The sequence below is a fragment of the Gracilinanus agilis genome, chromosome 6 (genome assembly GCF_016433145.1).
Source record: "Gracilinanus agilis isolate LMUSP501 chromosome 6, AgileGrace, whole genome shotgun sequence".
NCBI lineage: Eukaryota > Metazoa > Chordata > Mammalia > Didelphimorphia > Didelphidae > Gracilinanus > Gracilinanus agilis.
In genome coordinates, this window is record NC_058135.1 from 181,113,045 (window position 1) to 181,125,821 (window position 12,777).

Below are 12,777 nucleotides of genomic sequence, written 5' to 3' on the forward strand. Positions count from 1 at the left end.
GAAATCTTGAATAAGTGGTGCATGATGAAGAGAACAGAACCTGGAGCACAATTACAAAATGAGAACAACATTATCAAGAAAAACAATGTAAAAAAAAAACAAAACTTTATGACAGAAATTATTGAAATGACAAAGAGGAGTGAGAATAAAGCATGCTACCAGCCTCATGAAAGAGAGTTGATAAACAGAGAATACAAAACATAAAATATATTTTGGGGAATAGACAATGAAATAATTGTTTTTGCTTGAGTATGAATATTTGTTAGGAAAGTGTTTTTTTTCAATTTGTTGTTCAATGGAGAAAGTGGGAGAGATATAAAATAAATTCTTATTATTTAGAAATATAATAAAATTACACAAAATAGAATTCATATTATTATAAAGTTCAAGGTTTGCAAAAACAGTTTCCTCACAGCCTTTTGAGTTTGGTCTTGCAAATATTATTTTCCATATTTTATAGATGGAGAGCTAATTAATTTATGGAATTATTCATTTAATAAGGGAATGAGATCAGAAGGAGGACCCTGTGGGACAAATGGAGGCAGATACACCTGATTATTTGAATACTTGCTGGGAAAGATGACAATGGCAATGGGGGTAATGCTTCAATCACACTTTAATAAGGCACAGAGGGTATAGACATAAACAATACAGAAAATGCAGAAACAATGTGGGGGATATAGAAGCAGAAGGAGTGAGGGCTGGGGATGTGGAGGTAGAGGAATGTGGACAACTTGAGGAACAGAATTGAAAGGGAAGAGACATAGAGAATCACTTAGATAAGCATGGATTAGATTTGGGAGAACTCTGGACTGGTAGGAGATGGAAGAGTGCTCAGTGGGGCAGGAGTTCAGGGTCTCATTTTTATAAGGTTTTAATGAAGGAACAGACTAACTCTTCTCCATGTCACCTTGGGGTTAGCTCATCTCAAAGTTATCAGCAACTTTTGATGTTTTTCAGGTTTTACTGCAGATGTCTGGAGCTAATCTGAGGCTTATAGATAATTGGCAATTAGTAGAACCAAAAGATCTTCATAGCAAGGCCCAGTTGGCTTGTTCTGATTTAGCATATAGTCTCAGGAAGTGACTTTTGATTACTTTATGAAGCAGTTTTTTAGTAGCCTTCATGCTCCTTTGATCTATGGGTCAGTTTGAAGTGATCTACTTTGCAATCTCACTTCCTGCTCTTGTTATCTTAGACTAGCTACTTATAAACTTGCTATACTAACTAGAAGAAGAGAGGTAGACAGAGGTACCAGGAAAAGATGAAATTTTAACAATAGATGAGGAATTTGAGATTCAGTGAGTTTAAGAGACTTAATCATGGTCTTATAGTTTAATAATAAATGAACAGTTTAGAAGACTATTTGGAATTCTTCCAACCAAATTAAATACTTCTATGGGGAAGTGAAGGGAATGAGCATTCCTATAGCACCTACTACATAACAGCCAATGTTTGAAGTGCTTTATGAATATTATCTCATTTTATCCTCTTAAAAACGTGAGGTAGGTGTTAGGTTCATCTTCATTTAGGAAAGTGAGGATGGCAAGGTGCTAAATTTGCTCAGTCATACAGCTTATGTTGAAGGCCAAATTTGAATTCAGTTCTTCTGATGTATGACCCCAAACTGCATCCATTGTGCTACCTTGCTGCCTCTAATAATCCAGTATCTGTCAAAATAATCACCTTTGAGGTTCAAGTTAAAATTTTATAGTTTCATTATTTATAGGTCTCTGCAGGTCTTGTGAGACTACTGGCACAATATATGAAGCAAGAAGTTTTAGATTACTGTGTTGAGACTACATATGTTTCCTCTCTTAATGCTTAGTGAAATTTAACTAAAGGTTGAAGACTCAGGTTCAAATGCCAACTTTGCTACACGTGACTAGAAAAAAGTCAATTAATCTCTGTGAATGTAATTTTTATTTTCAGTAAACTGAAATAAGTTGCCTTTACAGCTACATTCTAAGTCCTATGAACTGTATCACCTTATCTGTCTATACTACAATTAGTTATATAGCTAAATATATTTCTATAATCTATGATGAAGTATAAAAATATATGCTGTAATCAATATGCATATATCTAAATGATAGATTCAGATATTCTTTTTAGTTTATTATTTTAATGTTCTATGTTGATGATAATGGTTTTTTGTTCTTTCTATTTATATTTGAATGGAATTTTTGGTCTGTGTCCTTAGGACTTAATACAGTGTTGGCACATTACAGGGATTCAAAAACTGCTTGTTAGCTTCTAAATACTGTCAGTCTAACTGATGAGGGTTTGACCCAAGAAATAACGAGACCAGAGTTAGGTAATATAGCAAAGCTTTAATGAAGTAAAGAAGCAGCAAGGTGGAGACTGATGCCAGAAGAGATAGCTATGGAGTCCCACCCAGTGGGGGAATCATGCAAACTTATAGCATTAGTGGGTTTCAAGGGTAATACAACTTGGGTTGCCTCTATTGGTTGTCTCTGGGGAAGGTGAGCTACTTGGATGAACTTTACTGGATGTTCCTGAGAGAGGTGGGAAGTTGTAGCATGCTGCTGGCTACCATGTTGTGGCTTCCTATTGCCTATCAAGGTTTTGTTGTCTTCCTGTTGCCTAGCTGGAGTCTGTTGGTTCCCAGTTGCCTAGCTGGGGTCTCCAGGTTTATCAAATACTATCATCTTGGTTCATTGTAGTTAATGACTTCATATCTGCTGGTACCTTTTCTGAATACATAACATAGAACCCCTTCTCTGTATTCTATGTTCTCTTTATACACTCTATCCCACATTTGAATATAAAATACTTGAATGTAGGCACTATTTATTCTCTTTTATTTGTATCCCCAATGTTTGGCATAGTGCCTGATGTATAACTACCTAATAAATGTTCAAATGTTCATTCTATCTATCTACCTTTATTGACATTTTTGTCCATATGATGTGAAATGTGCACCAAACTGAGGTTGAAACTGACTTCAAGCAATATATAAAACCACTGGATTTAGTTTAGAATACCTAACCTTAATTTAATAGTTTGAAAAGTAATTTAATCTGACAATTAGTTGGTGAAGTGGCTAAAGAGCTGGGATGAAGTCAAGAAGGCCTGAATTCAAATTATCCTCATATACTTGCTAGCTGTGTGTCCCTAGGTAAGCCATTTAACCAATTTCTGCCTCAGTTTCTGTAACTGTAAAATTTGGATAATCAAAGTACTTGCCTTGCAAGGTTGTTTGCAAAGCACTTACAAGAGTACCTGGATCAAAATGACTACTTAAATATTTCTTCTCTTCTTCTTTCTTTCCCCCTGTCTGAGTCTCGAGTTTTTACATTGAGAATACTAGATATTGGGACCATTGAGATATTGGATAGTACACTCAAGTACACTATATAGGAGAAAGCTTTTAAATTATGAGATATTAACAAATTTAAGGAATTAATTTAGTTATTAGTATTAAAAGTTATTATTCAGTTAAAAATGAGATTAACGAAGAGTTACTCTCATTTATGAATCAGGAATTATCCATTAGACTAGATTCACTCTATATAATAGACTTCAATCATAAAAGAATTGATTATTTGGCTACAAAGATTTCTTTTCATGAGATCATCCAATCAATGAAAATGGACAGGGCAGCTGGGTAGCTCAGTGGAGTGAGAGTCAGGCCTAGAGACAGGAGGTCCTAGGTTCAAACCCGGCCTCAGCCACTTCCCAGCTGTGTGACCCTGGGCAAGTCACTTGACCCCCATTGCCCACTCTTACCAATCTTCCACCTATGAGACAATACACCGAAGTACAAGGGTTTAAAAAAAAAAAGAAAAAAAAATGGACAGCAATCATCATGAGCTGAATGTGTCACCCAAAATAAGTAAAATAAAAAGGATGCACAATCCAAATCAAACACATTGGAAAAAAAATGACATCATCTAAGGCGTGGCAAAGCTTCATTAATTATAGAAGTACTTTTATCACTCAATATTGTGTTTATATATAAATATGCTTAATATATGAATGTATGTATTTAGTACGCATGTAGGTATAATTAAAATTTGAAAATCAACCCACAAAATTCAGTATGGAGGTTTATTATATTATTTATTAATAATTTTTATTTTAAATAATTAAATGTTCATCATACCAATTAATGAGATTAAGTAATAAATCTATAAATCTTCTATGGAAAGACTACATTTTCAAAAAAGTAAGTATAAAGGTAAGAAACTTGCTTTCTTTTGAGGAGGAAAAGATGATAAGAAGATTAAAAGCTTCCAGGGAAGAATAAAATGAATTAAAGTTTTTCCTTGGAATCAAAAATGAATAGCAGTCTATGTCATTTGACAGGCTAAAATGAAATACACACACATCTATGTATATATCTATCTATTCATATTTGCTTTAAAATTATTCTTCTATAGCCTTCTTAATTTGTGCAAATACATGCATTCTCCAAAGGATGGTCACTGGAGACGGAGCCTAATTCCTCAAAGTGGGGAATTTTCTCCTCTCTCAGAGCCTTCATGAAAAGGTATATGATCAGATAGACAAAGAAGTCCTTCTCAAAGAAATAGGGAATAAAAAAGTACTAACTCTATCCTCTAGGGATAGGCTTAAAAAAAGATGTCTCTATAGGTCTGGAGAAATAAATTAAAACTCAAAATACTCCCACTTTGAGTGAGAGAAAATAAATTAAAAAGATTTCAATCTTAAAGATTACTAATTAAAAAAAAATATCTTCTTAGGGCAAGATCGATGCTAAAGCCCTAGGATGGAATAATTTTCTTAACCTTCAAGCAGAAACATTCTGGTTTCATGTTGAATTCATGAAGTTCATAATAATTTGTCTTTCTTTGATTTAAAGGACGTTTCTTAAATTTCTGATTGCTCATTTCTCATTATTCTCAAGAAATCTCACATATAACATTTTAATTTGTAGAAAATGTCATATTTAATTTAACTCAAGGTATTCATTTTCATTTTCATGCACTATCTATTATTAGATTATCCAAGGGTCAATCATTTTTAGTATTCTTAGGAACTAATAGAAATTATTCACTCATAGAGTCTTAAACGCAAACACATACACGCGCGAACACACACATATTTTCAGTAATTGATTGCCAGCAAGGTGTAGTGGATAGAACAGTGTATTTGGGGATTAGGAATACCATCCTATCTGAAATATTTCCTTTTTGTGTAATTCTTAACAGATCACAATGTACATTATGTTCTAGACTGAGAGATCTCTGACTTTCTATCTTGAAAACTGTAATTTGTATCTAAAGATTCTTCTTTTGTTAAATATTGCATCAATTCCTATAAAAATATTCTACATGGGATCCACGCAATATAGAGGAGGTCTTTTGCCAGATTTCTTGACATTGTAGATAAAGCAATTGAAAATGAGTTTTTTTCCTCATTGTTTATTGTTTCCTTTTACTGTGTCTCACTTCTCCGATCAAAACTTTTATACTGATTTTTCTTTACAATTCCTTATTGGTTACATCTTACAACTTGCTCAGATTCAGTAGGCATTTCTACATTGCCCTTTTGGTAAACTGAAATTTTAGTTTGTCAGGGAAGATTGTATAACATGATTGCATTATTGGGAAAAACAATAAAACCAAGATGTTTCCGAGGAGGCTGAGAAAACTAAAGGTATCAAGTGATACTCCACAGACAATCAAACACACTCACTGAAATCCAACTTGTTCAATTTTACAACCCACTCATTGTTAACCTCTGGGTGTTTGACCAGCATATAGATACTACGGGGTCATCATCAATCCACTGAGATGTCAATGTCAAAGTAAATAAACATTATTCTTGATTTTTATTGTAGAGAAAATTAGAAAAAAAATTTCAGGTATTATATATTCCAGAGCAAAATCTGTACTAGGTTTGTAAAAGCATTTGAAAGGCTTGATGAAAGCAGGACAATATCACTAACATATGACAATATTTTAAAATATCCTTGTCTGGGGTCATTCTAGTTGAAAGGAGGAAGCGACTATACCTGTTCCGGGATCACATCACTTTAGAACAGTGATTCCCAAAGTGGGCTCCACCACCCCCAGTGAGTGCTGCAGTGATCCAGGGGGGCGGTGATGGCCACAGGTGCATTTATCTTTCCTATTAATTGCTATTAAAATTTAAAAAAAATTAATTTCCAGGGGGCTAAGTAATATTTTTTTCTGGAAAGGGGGAGGTAGGCCAAAAAAGTTTGGGAACCACTGCTTTAGAAGCACCAAAACTTCACAAGCCCCCAGAACTAGCTCTGAAAATAGGATTTTGGACAAGTGGTAAGGAGGAGATTAAAAGAGACCCTCTGCTGGCACTGGGAGCTGACTCTTTTGCCTTTTGATACTGCTCTTTATGCTCTTCATCCAAACTTTAACATAAAGTTTAAAGTCAAGAAATAGGCTGAAAGAAATTAGGAAACAACAAAGACAAAAAGAATACAATAAAAAGAGCTACTAGAATAAAAGAAAAATCAAGATATAAACTCAGCAGAAGGGTATCAAAACAGCTTTAAGCAAAAATGTAATGAAACTTCAGAATTCTATACACACCAATCAAGAATTTCTTGAAGAGGAAACAAAGTCAAGGTAGTGTGACAAAGGGAGAGAGTCATATAAGCTCTTCTAAATCCCTCTCCAAACAAGTTTTAAATAATGCCTCATAATTAATTCCAGAGCAGCAGAACCAGAAAAAAGATTAGAACAAAAAGGAACATTTTTCCAAGTCAAGACAACTTAGAAAATTAGAAGTAAAAGTCTGTTTCATTTGGATGAGAGTAGAGGGCAGTCCAGTGCAGGCTGTGCCCTGGCGATTCAGTGACAGGTTTTAGGGGCTATAGAAAAGATGGCAGTGATGGCTTCTGGGGCTCTCAGTTTATAAATAGTAAGGAGTTTGGACAGTCAAGAAATACTTTGGAAAAAATGAGTAAAACAATAACAAAAAAGAACACAACAAGAAAAAGTTAAGTGGGTTAAGATGGTGGCAGAGTAGAGGCGGGGCAACTTTCCTTATGAACAAATATGGCATACCTCCAAAGTAAAAGAAAACAAAATCCAGGTGAAAGAAGGGACCCCACAATAGGGCACAGTATCGAAGGTATATGGGATTTGGGCACTTCCATGCTATAAGTGGGGGGGATAGCTCCCATCAAAACACAAGCACATCACCCCTCCCCCACCCCACCAACAGTACCAGAGGCAGAGGCTGTGCTCCAGAGTTAGAGCCAGTGGGGGCACAAAATTTAGCCCCTGGGCAGCTAGCTGACACTACCAGGAGCTTGCCCCTGAGAGCATCAAGACCTGAGACCCAGGTGGCTGGAAAACTCAGACCTTGGACATGAGAGTGGGACTGAGAGAGGCAGCAGCAGCACTCAGCAGCTCAGACTCAGAGGAAAACCCCAGGTAGAGGAGCAAATGTGGGCCAAGTTCTGGGCTCTGGGCAACTGGCTAGGAATACATGGGCTTGACCTTGAAAACAGCTAGACCAGATACCCCAGGAGGGTCCCCAGAGAAACCAGGAGACTCATAGAGTAGCCTCAGGCAAAAACTGTTCCCTAACTCCATACAAAGAGAATCAGATTATCTTACTCAGACTTCTGGCAGATAAAGCACAATGATGCCAAACAAAGCCCAAGAAATAAATAAGAAGACAAAGAAAAAAAAAACTCTAACACTTGATAACTTCTGCACAGGAAAAAAACTAGAAAACAGAGGACAAACAATTAAAGACATCCAAACCTTCCCAAAAAAATGAAAATGGGTCACAAGATCTTGAAGAGTTCAAATCTGAGATCATAAGAAAGATGGAAGAGATCTGGCAGGAAAATTACAGTTTAAAAGGCAGAATTTTGCAATTGGAAAGTGAGGCTCAGAAATCAAATGAATTAATAAGCAAATTGAAGACCAGAAATGACCAGCTGGAAGCCTTGAAGAACCAGAAAGATCAGACTGAAAAGGAAAACCAAAAGATTTTAGCCGAAAACCAGTCTCTAAAGGCTAGAATTGGGCAATTAGAAGCCAATGATCTCACAAGACAACAAGAATTAATAAAGCAAAGTCAAAAGACTGACAAATAGAAGGAAACATGAAATATATCAAAGAGAAGTTAATAGATCAAGAAAACAGGCCTAGAAGAGAAAATTTGAGAATCATTGGTCTTCTTGAAAAAGCAGAAATTAATAGAAATTTGGACTCCATCATAAAAGAAATTATTCAGCAAAACTGCCCTAAATTTCTACAAGAGGGCAATATAGACATTGAAAGGATCCATAGATCACCCTCTACCCTAAACCCTGAAAAGACAACCAACAGGGATATAATAGGCAAATTCAAGAGCTTCCAAGTAAAAGAAAAAAATTTTACAAGAAGCCAGAAAGAGACAATTCAGATATCAAGCAGCACCAATCAGGATCACACAGGATCTGGCAGCCTCCACACTAAAATACTACAAGGCTTGGAATATGATATTCAGAAAGGCAAGAGAACTGGGTCTTCAACCAAGGATCACCTACCCATTGAAACTGACTATATACTTGCAGGGGAAAGTTTGGGCATTCAACAAAATAGAAGATTTCCAAGTATTTGCACAGAAAAGACCAGGATTAAATGGAACATTCGCTATCCAACCAAAAAAGGCAAAAGAAACATGAAAAGATAAATAAGAAAAGTAGGGGAAAGAAAGGAAATTCTTATTTTTAAATTTGCCTCTTTAAGGGCTTTAATAAGATCAAATTATTTGTATTCCTATATGGAGAAATGTTATGTGTAATTTTCAAAAACTGTAATCACTATTATATTAATTAGAAGAATTATTCTTCTAGGGAGAGGTTGGAGCACTAAATGGTCTAAGATGAGATGGGGTGGGGAAAAAAGAGGGGGTTGAATAGTAGATGACACCAAGAGAAACTTGAATGAATAAGAAAAATAAGATATTCTATACCACACAAAGAGAGCATGGGAAGGGGAGGGGATGAATACTATTATAAGAAGGAGAGGAAGAGAGCATTAAGAGGTACTATTTAAACCTTATTCTCATCAGAATTAATCCTGAGAGGGAAGAGTAGCTATATCCATTAGGATATAGAATTCTATCTAACCCTACTGAGAAAGTCAGAAGGGATAAACCAAGGGGAGCAGGGGAGTGGAGAGGTCAAAAAAGGGAGGGGAGGAGAGGGGAAAGGGAATTCATTAGGCCTTAAAAAATAAAAATAGGGGAAAAATAAGGGAGGGGGTGGAAAGGGAAGTAAATCAAGGGTGGGGACAAGGGGGACTGGTCTAAAACAAACCACTGGTTTAAAAGGGAATAGCATAAGAAGGGGTAGAACTAGGAGAGGATAGCAAAATGTTGGAGAATACACAACTGATAATTATAACTCTGAATGTGAATGGGATGAACTCGCCCATAAAACGGAAGCAAATAGCAGAGTGGATTAGAAACCAAAATCCTACCATATGTTTTCTAAAAGAAACACATATGAGGCAGGTAGACATACACAGGTTTAAAGGGCTGGAGCAAAATCTTTTGGGTTTTAAATGAGAAAAAAAGGCAGGAGGGATGCCCTTCAATTGAGGAATGGCTAAACAAATTGTGGTATATGTTGGTGATGGAATACTATTGCACTCAAAGAAATAATAAACTGGAGGAATTCCATGTGAACTGGAAAGACCTCCAGGAATTGATGCAGAGTGAAAGGAGCAGAGCCAGAAGAACATTGTCCACAGAGACTGATACACTGTGGTAAAATCAAATGTAATGGACTTCTGTGCAGCAATGCAATGACCCAGGACAATTCTGAGGGATTTATGGAAAAGAACCCTACCCCACATTCAGAGGAAGATCTGCAGGAGTGGAAACACAGAAGAAAAACAACTGCTTCAGCACATGGGTTGATGCAGGCATGTTTGGAGGTGTAGACTCAAAACAACCACACCAATGCAACTATCAATAATATGTAAATAAGTCTTGATTGATCATACATGTTAAAATCAGTGGAAATGCCTATTGGATATGGGGGGTTGAAGAAGGGTGAAGGGGAAAGTAAAAACAAGAATCATGTAACCATGGAAAATTTTTCTAAAAAAATAAAATATTAAAAAAAGTTAAAAAGAAGCTCAAAAGACAGTCTGAAAAGAGGATAACAATGTCAAAACTTCAGGGAAATAATGTATAATAATATATAACATATAGGTAATTTGGAGTCAGGTGATTAAGGTTTTAAATGCTACACACAGGTGACAGAAAGTCACTAGAATTTGTTGAGCAAAGTAGTTACTTCTATTTATACAAATGTATAGAACATTTTTATTTACTATTGTAAAGTTTAAGTTGTATTGTTCTCACCTGGATATCTGAAATGAAATTGTTGAGAGCAAAGGATAAATCTGATTCCGAATATTAACCCCAAATTTCAATGGACACTGAATAAAAACATGAACTGATGAAGATAATGTACTTTTCAAATATGATTATTTTAACATGCTATATTATTATAGATTCCACTGTAGTTATCCTCAGATCACATATTTTCAAGCACTAGACTATCATTCACTTAATAGTTATATACTACTTTGTTTGTTTGAGGTACCTTTATGTATATTAAATCCATTTATCCATAAAACATCCTGTAACACAAATGCTATCACTGCATTTTAAGGATAAGTTAACAAAGGCTCTGAAAAGTAAATAGTACATTGTGACTATCAGTTGATTCAGTGGATAGCTTAGTGGACTTTTAGTTGGGAAGGATCTGAGTACAAATCGTGCCTCAGATATTTACTAGGCTGTGATGATAGGCAAGTCATTTGACTTATCCCTACCTCAGTTTCCTCATCTACAAAACAGAAATGATAATATCACCTGTAATATAAAGGACCAAATTAAAAATTTACATATATATATGTGTATATATATATATATATAAATGCTCTATTTATCTATATCTACAATTATGTAGATATAGATAAATATCTACAATTATGTAGATATAGATAAATAGAGTATTTAAAAAAAACGGTTAAAGTGCTTTGAAATGTTTATTTCTGTTGTTATTATATATTTTGTCTAAGTCAGGTTTCAATTGCACATCTTCATCGTTGAATTTCATGACAAATTTAGAGCATGATGTTATTTTTAAAAATGATAAAGGCTGATATTATGAGGAAAAGTAATAATTTAATTAAAACCATGTTAGTAGAATAAAATAGGACCACGAACCTGGCTAATTGAAAAATCCCTGCCAGTCTGTACCTTCTCCCATCTTTACTACATAGCAAAAGAGAGCTGGTCTCAAGCCCTACCTCCGAATTTAAACCACGCTCTATGTTGGTTCACGTTGGTTGACGTCATCACATCCAAAACCGGAAACCCATTGATCCATGGAAAATGTAGTCTTAAAGTCTCCCAAATGTCCACAGGAAGTTTGTCATTTAAAAGCTCAAAATGAGCCCCAAATACCTCTAAATGGAACCCCCAAAAGTTCTAAATAACACAATGATGAACTAGGCTTCATTGCTTAATTTGGTTAGAATCTGTTGTATTTTCTCCACTGTTGGACTTCTGTCCCACCTTCAGAATTTTAAACAGAGCATTCTACTTAAGTAGAATTTCATTGCAATTGTGAAAGATAATGGAAAAAAGATCTATCTAGATCAGGGGTTGGCAACCTTTTTGGCCTTGAGAGCCATAAATGCCACATTTTTTAAAATGTAATTACATGAGACCCGTACAGTGCTCACAGTGCCGCTCCTGTAACAGAGCCTGAAAAAAAATTGACTTTATGGCTCCTGCAGAAAGAGCCATACCTTGCCAACCCCTGGTCTAGAGGGATGACTCCCCCCACAAAGGGACACAGGGCAAGTCTCATCTAGAGTCAATATCGACATATATATATATATCTTTAAATGACATTTCTTTTTCCTGAATATCATGATCTTCCTGAAACAGATGAATTGGAGGAGAGAATAAGCAATTTTAGAGAACTACTATAGTGTGATGTTAAATTATAATATCCGATAGGGTTTAGCAAATTAGGCTGAAAACGTTAGTCTTTACAATATAATGCTCTGTAAGACCTCTTGCACCTGTATACATGGCATGACCACCTATTCATAAATATTAATCACTGGCTAATTCAGTGAAGATTTTCTACTACACTAGAGAAAAAATATTTTTACACTTGGATATTGCTATAAAATGGCATAATGTACACAAATATACTTGGAACACTGAGAGAGCAGAGAGACTCGGGGAAAGATGATTCACTAGATGCAGAGTATCTGCAGCAATGATGGCAATACCTTCTTCCCTACTGCCCCATCAACTTTCCCAAGCTCTGGTTACATGGACTGAGTCTTAGACTATAGAACATTGTTCATTTCTCAGTCCCATGTAATCCTTTCCCTTCTTGCCTCCTGCTGCCAGCCTAAAAGGCAATTAGTGCCAATCATCATGGTAAATGTTGAGATGTGGAGCCCTGTCCAGTTGGACTGGGGCTAAGGCCACTATTTCATTTTGCCAACATACTGAAACTGTCACAGTGTAATGACTTTGTCACTAATAGGCAAAAAATGGGAAAAATGCTTTAGGGAGAATAAAGTAACAGAAAAATGAATTTACTTACTTTTCTTTGAAACAACACAATAATTTAGCAGGTTCAGTTTATGGTCATTGTTCTTCAGAATTCTTGTGCTTTAAAAAAGGCTTCCTCTTATCTCACATTTTTCTTTTCTGGATGCTGTAATGAAGCAGCAACTGTGAATTGGGTGACAAGAG